General features: G+C 43.0%; 1 long non-coding RNA gene across 1 annotated transcript; it reads right to left on the bottom strand.

The window, feature by feature from the left end:
- Window positions 1–13,965: 13,965 nt before the first annotated feature.
- On the bottom strand, window positions 13,966–16,164 carry LOC139356824 (uncharacterized). The gene is made up of 2 exons (XR_011609265.1): window positions 15,971–16,164; window positions 13,966–15,887 (listed from the first exon to the last, which is right to left on the bottom strand). It is a non-coding gene; the product is annotated as an uncharacterized lncRNA (long non-coding RNA).
- Between the last annotated feature and the right edge of the window lie 21 nt (window positions 16,165–16,185).

The raw sequence follows: 16,185 nt of genomic DNA on the forward strand, positions 1-16,185 counted from the left end.
TGGTGATCAGACACTTCTGAAACGTGGGTGAATAATCAAGCAGGTGTCCCTGCAGTGATTAAACACCTGCTTGATTATTCACAATCAAGACAGTCTTCCCGACTCCGTGACTGGCGCCGGAGTTTTGGGTTCATGTATAAAACACGTCTCCTCTGTCTCTACCAGAAAAAGAAAGGAACTGAAATTAAGAGAAGGGAGAGATTGAAGTGTGGCGCCAGGTTTGAAAGGAGAAAGGGGTTGAGGGATAGTGAGAGAGGTTGGAGAAGACAGTAGGGAGAGGCCACTTAACCGATTTAAAATTGGTGAGATGTTCCTTGGGCTGGTTAGTCTGAGGACCAGAGGTTGTAGGTGGATCTTTCTCAAGGAGCAAAGAGCAGGAGGAGAGGGGATTGATCTCCCAAGGGAGGTCCCCCCATCCGAGTCACAGCACCAAACTTGAGGCGCATCCATGTGAAAAGACCACCACACAGGCTTTGTGTGAGCAATAAAGTTTTTTAATTACCTGGGTGCAGGTAAGCTGAGTCTGAAAAGAGAGTCAGCGAAGGGAGATAGGGGTGGGGCCATTTGACAGGATTTGGGTGGGTAGTGGAATTATAGTCAAAGGGGGTTGTTCTCTGGCAGGCAGGGGCAGGGGTCACAAGGTGCTCAGTGGGGGAGCTTCTGAGCCAGGAGAAGGAATTTAATAAGGATAATCGCTCAGTTAAGGTGGGGCAGGAACAAATCACAATGGTGGAATATCATCAATTAAGGCAGGAACGGGCCATTTTCACTTCTTCTGTGAATCTTCACTTGCTTCCGGCCATCTGGACATATGTATGTGCAGGTCACAGGGGATACAATGGCTTAGCTTGGGCTCAAAGACCTGACAGCAACCTTAAGAAACCTATCTTGCAGGTAGGTGTACAACAAATAATAAAAATTAAAGTATTAAAAGCGTTATTTTTAAAAAAGAAGATCTAATAGAGTTTTTAAATTTTAAACACATTTTGGAAAGCAGATGAATAGTTAACAAAAGTGTCATTCACTTGGCTCCATTACCTCCCAATTAAGTTTGTCTAAAGAAAGGGCAGAGAAAAGATAAACAGGCTCAGACGATTAGGGGAATCTCTGTTTATTATGTAAATAAAGTTTTATTGAAACACAAAACACACTCATCCATTTGTCTATGGCTCCTCTTTTGCTACAACAGGGAAGTTGAGTAGTTGTTAACAGAGACCAGTTGGGTTGCAAACCTTAAAGTATTTGCTATCTGCCCTTTACAGAAAAGATTTGCTTACTCCCGATCTAATTAACAGAAAAACATCTGGTTTGAGTCATCACAATGGAGAATCATGGCCTCTAACCCAGTTGCCAGACCTAAGCCAATTTATAGCCCCAGAGTCCCTTGGTTGATAGAATTGGACTCCGTAGCATTGTCACAATATATACAGTAAATATTACTCTGAGATTTTCCACAGAGAAGTCCTCTGTAGACATATACATTGTCTACAGAGAAGACATCTGTAGTCATTGACTAGAGTGACCAAGCCCTGGAGAAAAAGAATCACCCAGACTTCTAAAGGATTATGAGACACTGGTTCTAAATTGATGCGAATTCCTTAGGACCCAAGATATCACTGCATCTCATCAGTCAAAGTGGGAGCTTATGTTGCTCCTGTGATAGATGGCCTTGGCCAAAACTCCACTCACAGTGGACCTGTTTGGTTCAAAGACCCACCCTGTGGCTATTCTCCCAGATCCTAAATGTATAATCAGAATCAATGTACTCAGAAACTGGAAGAATCCCTGCGTTAGCTCTCTGACCCATATTATGAGGGAGATTTGAATAGGAAGAGCTAAATGGAAGCTCCTAGAACTTCCCTTCTCTATCAAGTTACTAAGTGAGAAGAAACGTCACATCCCAGGTGGAAATGCAGAAATCAGTGTCACTATCAAAAACTTGAAACAAGAATAGCGATATATTTCTTATCTCCATGCCTGTTGGGGCCATGCAAAAATTGGATGGATCTTTCGGAATGACTCTGGATTATTGTAACTTAATCAGTTGGAAACTTTGATTGCAGCCACTGTCCCAGATGTGATTGGCATATTTACTGGAGCAAATCAACACAGCCTCTGGCACTTGGTATGCAGCTATTGTCCTAGTTAGTGTTGTTTTTGCCCTCCACAACAATTTGCAAAAGATAGCTATAAGTAGATTGCTTTTACTTGGCAGAGCCAGGTAAAAAGACAGTACACTTTCACAGTCTTGTCTCAGGGCTACATCAACTTTCCTGCTCTCTATCATAATACAGCCCAGAGAAATCCCAATCATTCAGCAATCCACTAAACATAACAATGGTTTACTACATTTATAACATTATGCTGATTGAATCTGCTAAGCAGGAAGTAGCAAATAATTTAGATAATTTTGTAAGATATACATGACCCACAAGCAAAAGATAAATACCACATAAATTAGAAGCCCACCAGCTTAGTGAAGTTACGGGTAATCCAATGCTCTGCAGCATGTTGAGATGAAAGGCAAGATACTGAGCCTTGCACCACTTACCACAAGAGGAAGAAGCAAAATTCTTGGTGGTCTTCTTTGTATTTTGGAAGCACCATGCGTCCTGATTTTGAACTAAGTCACCCATTAGGCTGACAGTTTTGAGTAAGGATCAAAACAAGGGAAAGTTCTTTAGCAAGTCCAGACTGCAATGCAAGCTGCTCTTCCACGTACCTTGTTATCCAGTGGATCCAACGATTTTCTAAATGTTTGTGGAAAATAATGTGCTTACAGCCTCTGGCAAGCACCCATAGAATAATCACAATGCAGACATATCAGGTTTTTAAAATACATCTATGCCCTTTTCTGCAGATAATCATTCTCCTTTTTGAGAAATACTTTCTGGCTTGCTACTGGCTCTGGAAAAGATTAAACATCTAATCATAGTGTTATGGGATCTTTGAAGTGTCAATTTTCTTCCCAGAAACCTCTGTAGCCAGTGGTGCCTTTGCCCGAGTTCTTGTCCTGCATCTGGGAAGAATGAGGTAGCAGACAAGTAAAGCGTGAAGAAGATGAAGAGGAGCTTTATTTAGCGTTAGAACAGCTCAGAGGATACCTGTAGTGGGTATCTTTTCTCTGTAGGCAGGTTGTCCCATCAAGTATTCAGCTGTCAGCAGAGAGGAAGCCTTGGGGAGGGTGGCTGCTCTCTGCAGGTAGGTCATTCAGAGGTCTCTGCAGGTATCTGAAGCTCTCAGCAGAGAGGGCAGTTCCTCTATACAGCTGGTCATCCCACCATCTCTCAATCTTCTGCCCTCTGTCTCACTCTGGATGAGGCTGGGGCTTTTATGGACCTCAGAGGGGAGGAAGTGCATGGTCCCTGGATGGCCATGGGCAGCCTGAAATGGGCACCACAAGTCCCAACTCCACTCCTCAAGACTGGCAGCTTGGACCCCAGCCTTCAGGCCCTCTCTGGCATGAAGGAGGTGCCTTACCAGGGACCTACCCCCTTCTATCCAGGAATCTGTCTGCCTCCCACTGCCATTCATGGCCCCCAGGCTTGGCCTTAGCCACACATGACATTGGAGCAAGCACTAGGAGAGCAAAGTGGCCAGGCAGTGGTAAGTAATATTCCTTTGATATAGCACCTCCTAGATTAACTCCTCTCCCTCAATTTAGGCCTGTGGCCTCATGGAGAGTTCCATTAGCCCAACTGCCTTAGGAATAAAGAACTACAGACTGGTTTACAGATTGGTCTGCATCATATATTGACCACACAAAAGTAGAAAGCTGCAGCATAGGAGGTTCCAAGATGGCCGAATAGGAACAGCTCCAGTTTACAGCTCCCAGTGTGAGCAATGCAGAAGATGGGTGATTTCTGCATTTCCAACTGAGGAACCAGGTTCATCTCACTGGGGCTTGTTGGACAGTGGGTGCAGCCCATGGACCATGAGCCGAAGCAGAGCGAGGAATTGCCTCACCTGGGAAGTGCAAGGGGTCAGGGAATTCCCTTTCCTAGCCAAGAGAAACCATGACAGATGGCACCTGGAAAATCAGGTCACTCCCACCCTAATACTGCACTTTTCCAGTGGTCTTAGCAAATAGCACATCAGGAGATTATATCCCATGCCTGGTTCGGAGGGTCCCATGGCCACAGAGCCTTGCTCACTGCTAGCACAGCGGTCTGAGATTGAACTGCAAGAAACCAGTGAGGCTAGGGGAGAGGTGCCCGTCGTTGCTGAGGCTTGAGTAGGTAAGCAAAGCAGCACGGAAGCTCAAGCTAGGTGGAGCCCACCACAGCTCAAGGAGGCCTGCCTGCCTCTGTAGACTCCACCTCTGGGGGCAGGGCATAGCTGAACAAAAGGCAGCAGAAACTTCTGCAGACTTAAACATCCCTCTCTGTCAGCTTTTAAGAGAGTAGCAGTTCTCCCAGCATGGAGTTTGAGATCTGAGAACGGACAGACTGCCTCCTCAAGTGGGTCCCTGACCCCTGAGTAGCCTAACTGGGAGGCACCTCCCAGTAGGGGCTGACTGACACAGCTGGATGCCCCTCTGAGACAAAGGTTCCAGAGGAACGATCAGGCAGCAACATTTGCTGTTCTGCAATATCTGCGGTTGTGCAGCCTCCGCTGCAGACACCCAGGCAAAGAGCATCTGGAGTGGACCTCCAGCAAATTCCAACAGACCTGAAGCTGAGGGTCCTCACAGTTTGAAGGAAAACTAACAAACAGGAAGGACTTCCACACCAAAACACATCTGTACTTCACCGTCATCAAAGACCACAGTTAGATAAAACCACAAAGATGGGGAGAAATCAGCACAGAAAAGCTGAAAATTCTAAAAATCAGAGCACCTCTTCTCCTCCAAAGGAATGCAGCTCCTTGCCAGCAACGGAACAAAGCTGCATGGAGAATGACTTTGACAAGTTGAGAGAAGTCTTCAGAAGATCATGACAACAAACTTCTCCAAGTTAAAGGAGGATGTTCAAACCCATTGTAAAGAAGCTAAAAACCTTGAAAAAAGATTGGACGAATGGCTAACTAGAATGAACAGCGTAGAGAAGACCTTAAATGACCTGATGGAGCTGAAAACCATGGCACGAGAACTACATGACACATTCACAAGCTTCAGTAGCTGATTTGATCAACTGGAAGAAAGGGTTTCAGTGATTGAAGATCAAATGAATGAAATGAAGTGAGAAGTTTAGAGAAAAAAGAGTAAAAAGAAATGAACAAAGCCTCCAAGATATGTGAAAAGACTGAATCTACGTCTGATTAGTATACTTGAAAGTGAAGGGGAGAATGGAACCAAGTTGGAAAACACTCTGCAGGATATTATCCAGGAGAACTTCCCCAACCTAGCGATGCAGGCCAACATTCAAATTCAGGAAATACAGAGAATGCCACAAAGATACTCATCGAGAAGAGTAACTCCAAGACATATAATTGTCAGATTCACCAAAGTCGAACTGAAGGAAAAAAAATAAGGGCAGCCAGAGAGAAAGGTCGGGTTACCCAGAAAGGGAAGCCCATCAGACTAACAGCAGATCTCTCGGCAGAAACTCTACAAGCCAGAAGAGAGTGGGGACCAATATTCAACATTCTTAAAGGAAATAATTTTCAACCCAGAATTTCATATCCAGTCAAACTAAGTGTCATAAATGAAAGAGAAATAAAATCTTTTACAGAAAAACAAATGCTGAGAAATTTTGTCACCACCAGGCCTGCCTTACAAGAGCTCCTGAAGGAAGCACTAAACATGGAAAGGAACAAACAGTACCAGCCACTGCAAAAACATGCCAAATTGTAAAGACCATCAATGCTATGAAGAAATTGCATCAACTAATGAGCAAAATAACCAGCTAACATCATAATGACAGGATCAAGTTCACACATAACAATATTAACCTTAAATGTAAATGGGTTAAATGCTCCAACTAAAAGACACAGACTGGCAAATTGGATAAAGAGTCAAGACCCATCAGTATGCTGTATTCAGAAGACCCATCTCATGTGCAGAGACACACATAGGCTCAAAATAAAGGGATGGAGGAAGATCTACCAAGCAAATGGAAAACTAAAAAAGGCAGGGGTTACAATCCTAGTCTCTGATAAAACAGACTTTAAACCAACAAAGATCAGAAGAGACAAAGAAGGCCATTACATAATGGTAAAGGGATCAATTCAACAAGAAGAGCTAATTATCCTAAATACATATGCACCCAATACAGGAGCACCGAGATTCATAAAGCAAGTCCTTAGAGACTTACAAGGAGACTTAGACTCCCACACAATAATAATGGGAGAATTTAACACCCCACTGTCAACATTAGACAGATCAATGAGACAGAAAGTTGAAAAGGATATCCAGGAATTGAACTCAGCTCTGCAGCAAGCAGACCTAATGGACATCTACAGAACTCTCCCCCCCAAATCAACAGAATATACATTCTTCTCAGCACCACATTGCACTTATTCCAAAATTGACCACATAGTTGGAAGTAAAGCACTCCTCAGCAAATGTACAAGAACAGAAATTATAACAAACTGTCTCTCAGACCACAGTGCAATCAAACTGGAACTCAGGATTAAGAAACTCACTCAAAACTGCTCAGCTACCTGGAAACTGAACAACCTGCTCCTGAGTGACTACTGGGTACATAACAAAATGAAGGCAGAAATAAAGATGTTCTTTGAATCCAATGAGAAAAACGATACAACATACCAGAATCTCTGGGACACATTTAAAGCAGTGTGTAGAGGGAAATTTATAGCACTAAATGCCCACAAGAGAAAGCAGGAAAGATCTAAAATGGACAACCTAACATCACAATTAAAAGAACTAGAGAAGCAAGAGCAAACACATTCAAAAGCTAGCAGAAGACAAGAAATAACTAAGATCAGAGCAGAACTGAAAGAGATAGAGACACAAAAAACCCTTCAAAAAATCAATGAATCCAGGAGCTGGTTTTTTGAAAAGATCAACAAAATTGATAGACCCCTAGCAAGACTAATAAAGAAGAAAAGAGAGAAGAATCAAATAGATGCAATAAAAAATGATAAAGGGGATATCACCACCAACCCCACAGAAATATAAACTATCATCCGAGAGTACTATAAACAGCTCTACGCAAATAAACTAGAAAATCTAGAAGAGATGGATAAATTCCTGGACACTTACATCCTTCCATGACTAAACTGGGAAGAAGTTGAATCCCTGAACACAGCAATAACGGGCAGGCTCTGAAATTGAGGCAATAATTAAGAGCCTACCAACCAAAAAAAAGTCCAGGATGAGATGGATTCACAGCTGAATTCTACCAGAGGTACAAAGAGGAGATGGTACTATTCCTTCTGAAACTATTCCAATCAATAGAAAAAGAGGGAATCCTCCCTAACTCATTTTATCAGGCCAGAATCATCCTGATACCAAAGCCTGGCAGAGACACAACAAAAAAAGAGAATTTTAGACCAATATACCTGATGAACATCAATACAAAAATCCTCGACAAAATACTGGCAAACCGAATCCAGCAGCACATCAAAGAGCTTATCCACCATGATCAAGTGGGCTTCATCCCTGGGATGCAAGGCTGGTTCAACATATGCAAATCAATAAATGTAATCCATCATATAAACAGAACCAAAGACAAAAATCACATAATTATCTCAATAGATGCAGAAAAGGCCTTCAACAAAATTCAACAGCCCTTTATGATAAAATCTCTCAATAAATTAGGTACTGATGGGACGTATCTCAAAATAATGAGAGCTATTTATGACAAACCCACAGACAATATCATACTGAATGGTCAAAAACTGGAAGCATTCCTTTTGAAAACTGGCACAAGAAAGGGATGTCCTCTCTCACCACTCCTATTCAACATAATGTTGGAAGTTCTGGCCAGGGCAGTCAGGCAGGAGAAAGAAATAAATGGTATTCAATTAGGAAAAGAGGAAGTCAAATTGTCCCTGTTTGCAGATGACATGATTGTATATTTAGAAAACCCCATCATTTCAGCCCAAAATCTCCTTAAGCTGATAAGCAACTTCAGCAAAATCTCAGGATACAAAATCAATGTGCAGAAATCACAAGCATTCCTATACACCAATAACAGACAAACAGAGAGCCAAATCATGAGTGAACTCCCATTCACAACTGCTACAAATAGAATAAAATACCTAGGAATCCTATTTACAAGGGATGTGAAGAACCTCTTCAAGGAGAGCTACAAATCACTGCTCAACGAAATAAATGAGGACACAAACAAATGGAAGAACATTCCATGCTCATGGATAGGAAGAATCAATATCATAAAAATGGTCATACTGCCCAAGGTAATTTATAGATTCAATGCCATCCCCATCCAAGCTACCAATGACTTTCTTCACAGAATTGGAAAAAAACTACTTTAAAGTTCATATGGAACCAAAAAAGAGCCTGCATTGCCAAGACAATCCTAAGCCAAAAAAACAAAGCTGGAGCCATCATGCTACCTGACTTCAAACTATACTACAAGGCTACAGTAACCAAAACAGCATGATACTGGTACCAAAACAGAGATATAGACCAATGGAACAGGACAGAGCCTTCAGAAATAATACCACACATCTACAGCCACCTGATCTTTGATAAACCTGACAAAAACAAGAAATGGGGAAAGGATTCCCTATTTAATAAATGGTGCTGGGAAAACTGGCTAGCCACATGTAGAAAGCTGAAACTGGATCCCTTCCTTACACCTTATACAAAAATTCATTCAAGATGGATTAAAGACTTAAATGTCAGACCTAAAACCATAAAATCCCTAGAAGAAAACCTAGGCAATACCATTCACGACATAGGCATGGGCAAGGACCTCATGTCTAAAACATCAAAAGCAAAAGCAAAGAAACCAAAATTGAGAAACGGTATCTAATTAAACTAAAGAGCTTCTGCACAGCAAAGGAAACTACCATCAGAGTGAAGAGGCATCCTACAGAATGGGAGAACATTTTTGCCATCTATCCATCTGACAAAGGGCTAATATCCAGAGTCTACAAAGAACTTAAACAAATTTACAAGAAAAAAATCAAACAACCCCATCAAAAAGTGGGTGAAGGATATGAACAGACACTTCTCCAAAGAAGACATTTACGCAGCCAACAGACACATGAAAAAATGCTCATCATCACTGTCCATCAGAGAAATGCAAATCAAAACCACAATGAGATACCATCTCACACCAGTTAGAATGGTGACCATTAAAACCAAACATGGCATGTTCTCACTTACAGGTGGGAATTGAACAATGAGAACACTTGGACATAGGGTGGGGTACACCACACACTGGGGCCTATTGTGGGGTGGAGGGATGGGGGAGGGATAGCATTAGAAGATATACCTAATGTAAATGACGAATTAGTGGGTGAAGCACACCAACATGGCACATGTATACATATGTAACAAACCTGCAAGTTGTGCACATGTACTCTAGAACTTAAATAATAAAAAAAAGAAAGCTGCAGCATAAGACTCCATTAAGGGATGATCTTTGGCAGGGTGGGCAGGGGAATAGGGAAGGAAAATTGTCCAAGTAGGCAAAATTTTGACCAGTATATTTGGTTGCCCAATTTGCTATACTAAGAGATGGCTAGAATTAAATATCTACATGACTCATGAGCAGTTGTTAACAGTTTGTCTGGATGGCACGGGACTTAAAAGGAACCAGACTTAATGATTGGTGGCAAAGAACTCTGAAGAAAAGGTATGTGGAAGGAACTCTCAGAGTCAGCACAGAGGATGAAGATATTTTTATCATACATGAATGCTCACCAAATCAGACATCCACTACAAAAGAAGCTCTCAAGAATCAAGTGAACAAAATGGTGCACCGTGTTGGTCAGTTAGCTATGTTCCTCAGCCAACCCATTGATTGCTCAATAGGACCCGTGAATATAGCAGCCATGGTGGGAGAGATAGAGGGTATTCATGAGCTCAACAATATGGACATCCCCACTGAACTGAACATGCTTCTGATGGGTGCCTAATCTACTAACAGAAGATACCAACACTGAGGCTCATATGGAGCTATTCCCAGGGACCAGTCAGCCACCTGATGGCAGATTGATTACTCTGGACTTCTCCCACCATTGAGAGATAGAGATTTTTCCTCACTGCAATAGACACATCTATTGGATAAGGATTTAACTTTCCTGCCTTAAATGTTTCTGTCAGCACCACTCTCTGTAGACTCATGAAATATCTCATTAACTATGCCTGATCAAGGAGCGAATTTTACAGTAAAGGAAGTATAGCAATAGGCCGATGCCCATGGAATCCTACCACAATACCCCATCATCCAGGAACAGCTGGCTTAATTGAAAGACTGACTCACTGAAAATTCAGCTATGCTGTCAATTGGGAGAACACACCCTGAAAGAATGTGGTCTGTCTTACAAGCTGCAGTATGCTTTGAACCAGAGACCGCTATATGGTGTTATCTCCCACACAGCCAAAACATATGTATCTGGGAATCAAAGTTGAAAGTGAGAGAAGCACTTCATTATACCTAGTAAAACACTAGCAGAATTTTTTCATCCCATTCAGCAACCTAGAGTTCTTCTGGTTTGGAGGTTGTAGTTCCCAAGAGGAAATTAAAGGATATAATAATGGTTCCATTGATTTGGAAGACAGACTGCCACTTGACCATTTGTGGTAGGTTACACCACTGAACCAATATGATGAAAGGGTTACTTTACTAGCCAAAGTGATTGATCACAATTGTCAATGAGAAATAGGGTTGCTGCTACACAATGGGGGACAAGGAGAGCTATATCTGGAAGCCTGCATACTTTTCATGCCAAATAGTAAAGTTTAGTTGAAAACTACAGCAAGCAAAAGAAAAAGTCAAGACCCTTGGGGAGTCCCACCCTTCAGAAATGATGGTTTGGGTCACCCTACCAAGATAAGAACCCCATCTAGTTAAGTTTCTGGATGAGGACAAATAAATGAATGGGAAGTAGAGAAGGAAGACAGAGATAGCTACTGTGATCTTATAAATAATTACAAAGATTGCAGTAGATTTATATACTTTTTGTGTATATACTTATTTGTATACAGTAACTATTTTCTTCTCTGTTCTTCTTTCCCTGATTTTATACACAAGTTGTTGAAGGTTAACTTTACAATTCAGTTATCAGGTAACACATTTTCAGTATGACTGTGACTAAACTTGGAATTACTGAATATAATCAGCAATGAATAATGTCTTTTGGGAGTGATTGCCTCCATTTTGGGGAAAGTGTGAGAACTTCTTTGCTTGTACAAAGGACAGCTGGAGCTTGTTTCATTGTTGACTGTTCAAATGTGTGTAGAAGGACATATATGGAAGTCGAGTGACCAAAAATGTAGACTGCCAGTTATCAACATATTGCCTCTCAGCTCCAAATCTACCCTTTCTTGCCCTGTTTTGGATACTGGAACTGGACCCTGTAAACATTTCTCCTTTGTCAGATGAACTGATGTTAGAATTTGCCAATAGATAATACTGGAAGGACAGTAAGAGGTAATAGTAGAAACAAGGGAATTCCTTCCAGTGTGCTAATTTTTTAGGGCAGCAGTTGGTTCTCTGGTGTGCAGGACACTTGATAGCACTCATCTAAGTTGTTCTTGTGGACCACATCCCACCTATACCCTCTGGCAAGTTGCTCTAACCCACACATTCTGGCAAGTTTCCTAATCATCTGAATCCATGCCATTCTTAGTTCCTTCCTCAGTCCAAGATGTAGAAGCTGTTTCCTGCAGTTGCTACTTCTGGATGCCTTAAAGTCCCTTTTTTCCGCTTTGAGTCATTACTTTTTACTAGTTAAGTCTTTGTGTTACATTCTCCCTACTTAAATTACTGGTGAGGTTTCTGTTCTCACCAGATGATCTCCATTCAGTAGGGCCATTGAACACTGATCAATACACCATCTCAAGGTAAGGGACCTTGTTGTTCCCTCTGCCTGGAACAATCTTCAACTAGACAAGTAAATGCTCAAATATAGCTGCTGACTGACTGCTTTTGCTATCCAAACTGTCCTTCCTTTGTGGTTAATCTGAAGCATCTGAGGTAGCCTCCATCTATCCATTGAAACAAGATGGTACAGTCTCAATGACTGGGAACCATTGCCTGCAACCAGGAAAAACCCAGGGAGAGTGACTGTGAAAGGTTTACTTGTGATATAAACAAGACATTTGAGTTTGACTCTTAGTGAACTTGCCTGAGAATAGCATTACCATGACCTACAAGCCCTAGAAACATCAAGATTCTCTGAGAGCCTATGGTTACAGTCTGTGTGCCCCCAAAATATTTATTGAGCCCCTATTATGTACCAAAAATTAATTCTAGGCATTAGGTATATAGCAACATTTGGCTCTGATTCAGGCCTAAAGTGTCCCACAGCTCTGAGAGGTAACCTGTCTTCTACAGAACTACAGACATTCATTGGGTAGAACTTCACCCACAGGGTATTGGCCTTCCCACAAACCCAACTGAGTTTCAAAAAGAGGCCTCCCAGGGTCCTTCAGATAGTTGTGTGCAGCTTACTCAGTGCACAAAGATGCCTAGCCTAGGATGAGTGCTGAAGTGGCAGCAAGCAACTGTTGAGCCTTGTGCCTGCTGAGATTGTGGAGTCCATCAGGTCACTTACTTGTAATTGCATATGCAATTGATGGTTCTGGGACTTCAGGTCCCACCTTGCTGAGCCCAAATCCAAAACAGGATGGATCTATTCAGAACCATGAGCATTTTTCCAGGGCTGAGAATGCAGGAGCTTTCTTATCTAGGGAGAAGAGGCAGAAGCCACAGCAGCAGTGGTCTCTGTCTCAAGCACTCTCTGCTAAAACATACTTAGACCTCCTAAAGTATGGTTGGGCCAGATCCTGCAAGAAGTCAAGAATTGTCTCCATGTATGCCTAATGCTGAGGTTACTCAGCTTCCCTTGACTCTTGTACCATTGTACTGGCTCCAGAGTCAGTGCATTAGTTTTCCAATGCTGTGTAACAAATTTCCAAAAACTTAGCAGCTTGTAACAACTCATATATCATCTCACAGTTGATATGGAAGACAAAGCATGGGTCCTTTGTCCATGGTTTCACCAAACAATAATGAAGGTATACACTAGGCTGTATGGTGAAGGAAAGACATCCTTAGCCATATCCTATTGGTTAGAAGCAAGTCACAGTCTCTGCCCACACAAAAGGAAAGGAGTAGACAAAGGCATGGGCACAGGAGGCGTATACTCATCTGCAGGCTTGACTGGGGAAGAATCCACTTCAAAGTTCATTAAAGTTATTGGCTGAAGTCAATTCCTTTGTAGTTCTATGACCATCATCCCCATTTTTCTCCTGGCTGTTAGCTGGTGATCACTCTCAGCTATAAGAAGCTGCATGAACTTCCTTGCCATTGGCCTTCTCATGACATGGCAACTTACTTCTTCAAAGCCAGTGGAGGAGAGTCTTTTGCTCTGGTCTGCTGAAGTGGACTTCTACATAACATACTGGGAACACAGGAATGACATCCTTTGCCATATCCTGTTGGTTAGAAGCAAGTCACAGTCTCTGCCTGCACTCAGAAGGAAAGGATTAGACAAAGGCATGGACACAGGAAGCATAAAATCACTGGGTGCCATCTTGTGGTCTTTATGGCACAGTCAGCTTCAAGACAAAGACTACGCTAGAGGAAAATCCCAAATACATTCAACTAGGTGATCTGGGAATATCATGTTCACCTGGGCAGCACAGAGTGTACCCAGCAAGGCAGGGTTCCTGGGTGCCCCCTGCTGTACATCTCATCCCGACTCCCTGGAAGGATCCTAATCCTCAGGCACAGGATAGGCACTTAAATTACTTTTGGAGTTAATATACGTAGTACAGGATGAGGTGACTGACGATATTATCTTTGCAACATCGTCATTCTAATTCCCATCTTTGCCCCTATCCAAATGTGTGTTTTGAAAAAAAAAAAAAAAAAAAAAGGTTTTAAGATTCCATAACAAGAACTTTGTACTTCTTTATCTTCATCTTCATAGGCCTCCTCTTCCTTATGGAATTCTTCATGGCTCAGTTTCACCGTAAACAGGTCAAGGGGAAGTCAGTGGATTTGGGGGTAGGTGAAGAGGGCGGCTCCATAGTGGTGATGCAGGAACACATCACTTTTCTGAAGAAATCCACCCTGAACTTTCATATGCTCTTGCTTTTGTACCTCCTTTACTTCCTCCTGCAGGTTGGCAGCTGGTGGGTGTTTCTGTTCTTTCTGTTTCAGCACCTGCTTATGGTGAACCAACCCAGAATCTGCTGCAGCAGCCATGGCTTCCCTAACCTCTATCTCTGCCTAATATTGGCAGCCATGGGGAAGCAGATGTCCGTCTACACCCCCACTTTGTCCTGTGTGACAATCCTCTTCTGCTCAGGTTTCTTCATGTACAGTACCTACCATTACCTGTTAACAGGACTTTCAAGTTTCAAGTTTTGAACTAATTGAAGTTTGGGAGGAGCAACACCCTTCTTAAAGTCTTTTCTCCCTCATACTATGATGTTTGTGTCCCTCTAAATATTGTCTCTGGGACAGGGCCTACTCCTGATTACCTTAGTTCGTTTTCTCGTTTAAAAAATAAACACTTGCAGTTGGGCGTAGTGACTCATGCCTGTAATCCCAGCACTTTGGGAGGCTGAGGTGGGTGGATCACAAGGTCAGGAGTTTGAGACCAGCCTGGCCAATATGGTGAAACCCCATCTCTACTAAAATTTACAAGAATTAGCTGGGAGTGGTGGCGTGCGCCTGTAGTCCCAGCTACAGGAGGCTGAGGCAGGGGAACTGCTTGAACCCGAGAGGCAGAGGTTGCAGTGAGCTGAGATCATGCTACTGCACTGCAGCCTGGGTGACAGAGTGAGACTCTGTCTCAAAACAAACAAACAAACACTTGCTGTTCTAGTTTTCTCTACATATAGTGATGCTAAGGTTGTCTATGGGTGGGTGGCATGCAGTTGATAACATTGCAGAGCTCTTTCACACAGACTATGTAATTTGGCCCTCACCAGAAGACTGTGACATTGAGCTTTCTTTCAGTATCTTCAAATCTGGAAGAGTTTTCAGAATCTTAGAACTAAGAGTTTGAGAGTTATTTAATTGTACTCTGGTTTCTCCAGCACTAATCCTGAATACAGAGAAGATAATTCTTCTCCAAAGGAAAATTCTTAGCCAGACTTGCTGGGTAGGTTGACCTTGGTTCTGCCCTGTGGGATTCCCCAAGCTCCTAGGTGTGGGCTCAGTCTTAACACCTCGCTTGAATCTCCAACGGGGACTAAAATAAATCTGGATGAGTCCCCGTGGGAAGAGAATGGTGTGGCCAGTGCCACTAGGAGAGGATGAGGTTCAGTGGAAACACACCACTGAGTTCCACCGTACCTAGAATCCTGCCTTGCTCCCAGAACTGACCCATCTATCTTGAGGTATGCTGCAGCCAGCCTAGGTCTACACGTAGAGGTCTACCAAGTCTACCACTCTTGGGGGCTCCCTACTGAGTCCTGTTGTTTGGACTTGTGAGCACAAGGGACTTTGACCAGACATGGCTAAAGCTCTTCAAATTTGGGGTGAATCAAAAATGGCTGAAGCTCTTCACATTCAAAGCAGCAGGGGATGTTGCCATGGCACCAGAAATCTTCATGGATGTGAGTTCAGGGATGCTGACCACATGCACCACTGCTGCGCACATGGCAATTAAGCCAAATCACTGCCAAACTACTGCTACTGCCCAGTGTAGCAGCAGATTTGTCACCGTCCAAGCACAGCACAGGGATGGATCCAGCCACTGCTCCTGCAGCCATCTCCTGAGACTTTCAGGAGAGGAACACACTCAGACCAGGAGAACTCTGACAGCACCTAGGAGGGAAGGAAAGTCAGAAAATTCGGAGTCAGAAAGGGAGAATGGCTGCCAAGAAGCCTGCTCAAGATTAGACCCATACAGGCTCTCAGCTCCATATCCCTCCTTGTGTTCCCATGATGTGGTTCTTCCTCCTCTAGGTTTCAGCCTCTGATGAAAGTTCTCCACCTTTGGACACCACACAGCCCTGCTGTCCCATTTCTCTGGGACTGGATCCTGCCTGGCCCACTGAGTCCCTGCCCCAGTGCTGCAGCTCTGAGCCTGGCGGGTTCCCTCCTCTCCCATGAGGCCTCGCGC

The sequence above is a fragment of the Macaca nemestrina genome, chromosome 10 (assembly GCF_043159975.1).
Source record: "Macaca nemestrina isolate mMacNem1 chromosome 10, mMacNem.hap1, whole genome shotgun sequence".
NCBI lineage: Eukaryota > Metazoa > Chordata > Mammalia > Primates > Cercopithecidae > Macaca > Macaca nemestrina.